This window comes from Euleptes europaea, chromosome 9, assembly GCF_029931775.1.
Source record: "Euleptes europaea isolate rEulEur1 chromosome 9, rEulEur1.hap1, whole genome shotgun sequence".
Taxonomy (NCBI): Eukaryota; Metazoa; Chordata; class Lepidosauria; order Squamata; family Sphaerodactylidae; genus Euleptes; species Euleptes europaea.
This window is the reverse complement of record NC_079320.1, coordinates 92,848,300-92,850,799: the sequence shown is the minus strand read 5'-3', so window position 1 is coordinate 92,850,799 and position 2,500 is coordinate 92,848,300.

The window sequence follows — 2,500 nt, the reverse complement described above, 5'->3', positions numbered from 1 at the left end:
ATGCAGTTTTTGAGGTAAATCTAACGGTACTATACTGAGTAGGTAAAATTTGGGGTCGAATATAAACTTCATATCTAACATCAATTGTAGTTCACGATGAACTTTTTTTCCAGTAGAGTTGTCGCTTTGGACACGTCCACCAAACATGAAAATAAGAACCGTCTGATTCTTGACATTTCCAACATGCGCCTTTTCCCCCTGGAGTTGTCATTTGAGAAGGCCTATTGGGAGTCAGGTACCATCTGTAGAAGGTCTTGTACCAATTTTCTTTAACTTCTTGGGAAACAGTATATTTCAATTCGGAGGAGCAAAGTTTTTCCCATGAGTGAGTCCATCTTGATCATTTCTCCAAGATTTTGCATCCACTTTATCATGTTTGTTTTCACTTGTTCTTCTTCTGTATCGTATTTCAGGAGAAGTTTATCTATTTTTCCTAATATGTGTGAATCATTTTTAGATATTAACTGCTCAAATTCAGTTAGTTCACGGAATGGTTGTGGATATGAGCAGTCTTTTTGCAGATTGGATCTCAATTGTCAAAAAGTTAACCAATTCAACTTTTGAAATTTTTCTTGAAGTTTGATCATATCCTTGATTTCACCCGTAGACTCTATCATGTCGTTGTAGGTGAAACGAACACCCGGTTTTAGTTTAACATTATCACGATAAGCTTCAGTTGGTGACATTACAGATGGTGGAGAAGGACTTATTCTCTTTTTATATCTTTTCCAAATTTTCAATAACACTGTTTTGACATCGCAATCTTCTTGTACTTTATCTTTTTGGCTTTTTGAATTGGGGTCCCACAATCTCTGGCTTTTGTCTTCTGGGTTTCTGGTTTTTTTCCTGTGGTTATTCTGTCTCTCACAGCGACGACGCACCCACCGTTAAAATTAAGGACGGGTCCTTTCTTCGTCAGAGGGCAAAGGGGCGAATTCAGCAGGGGATCAAATGCTTTCCCCCCTCACCGTACCTCGCTATCCATACCCGTGCGTCCGAAAGGATTGCCGGCGCGGACCCCGAGACACGAAAAGCCGCCGAGAGGGTGATTTCAAAACGTCGGCATAAATAGAAGTCTCGGATGGCTCAACCGTGGCGTTCGGCCCGTGGCCGCCTAGTCCTCGGGGCTCGCCGACCGAACCGGGCCACTTTGAGAGTTAGCTCCGTGTCCTTCTCTGCGAGCCTGTTAGAGAGACGGCTTGCTCTGGATCTCCCTGGTACGGCCCCAAGTGAATGGCCGGGAAGGGAGGGGAAAACCACTACAAGGGGGCTGAAAAAGGGCACCGAGTCCAGGAGCACCTTAAAGACTAACAAACGTATTTTCCGGTAGGGTATGAGCTTTCGTGAGCCACGGCTCACTTCTTCAGATACAGCTAGAATGTGAATCCATCGGTCTTTAAGTAGAGGACCAGTATGTCTATGTGAATAGCGGGCTTGATGGGATGAGGTGTGATATGCAGAAGAGTCTGTGACGTCCAGGGGAGAGATGGGTGTGGAGAAATCAGCATTGGTAATGGGCCATGAACGCAAGGTCTTTATTCAGCCCAGGTCAACGCGTTGCCTTTCGTTTGAAGATCCACAGTGATTCAGCAGTTTCTCTTTCCAATCTCCCCTTAAAATTCCTTTGTAAGAGAACCGCTGCTCTTAAATCTGCAACAGAATGTCCCGGAAGGTTGAAACGTTCACCCACTGGCTTTTGAATATCGTGGTTTCTGATGTCAGACTTATGTCCATTTAGTCTTTGTCTGAGAGACTGACCTGTTTTGTCCAAAGTAGATTGTGGAAGGGCGTTGCTGGCGTGTGATGGCATAAATCCCATTAGAAGATGAGCAGGAATATGAACCTGAGATAGTATGGCTGACATTGGCGGGTCCAGAGATGGTGTTCCTGGAATCTATATGAGGGCAAAGTGGGCACCTCGGTTTGTGGCAGGCCTTGGTGCCAGAGTCCATGTTCTTGTGAAGTAGTTCATCATCATGGGTGAGAAGTTGTTTTAGGTTAGCCGGCTGCCTGCAAGCAAGAAAGGGACACGCGCGCGCGCGCACCCCCCCCACCCCCCCCCCCACCCCAGTGCTTCAGCGAGGGAAGTGTCACAATCCAGCATGGGTTGCAGGTCCTTAATGATACGTTGGACTGGTTTTAGTTGGGAGCTATAAGTGACAACCAGAGGTGCCCCGTTGCCGTTCTCTCTGGGCTTAGCTTGTAGTAAGTTGTGCCTGGGCATCATTCTGGCCTTCTCGATCGTCTTTCGCACCATATCCGCCGGATATTGTAGTTGCGAAAATGTTTGCTGTAGGTCTCTCGAGCGTGTGTCTCTGTCTGAAGGATGGGAGCAGATGCGACTATAGCGTAGGGCTTGGCTATAGACAATGGAATGTCTGATAGGGTCGGGGTGGTGGCTGGACGCGTGTAGATACGTTTGCCGATCTGTCGGTTTCCGGTACAATGTGGTGCTTGTGTGCCCCCCGTGGATCCGTACCGTGGTGTCTAGGGAGTCGAT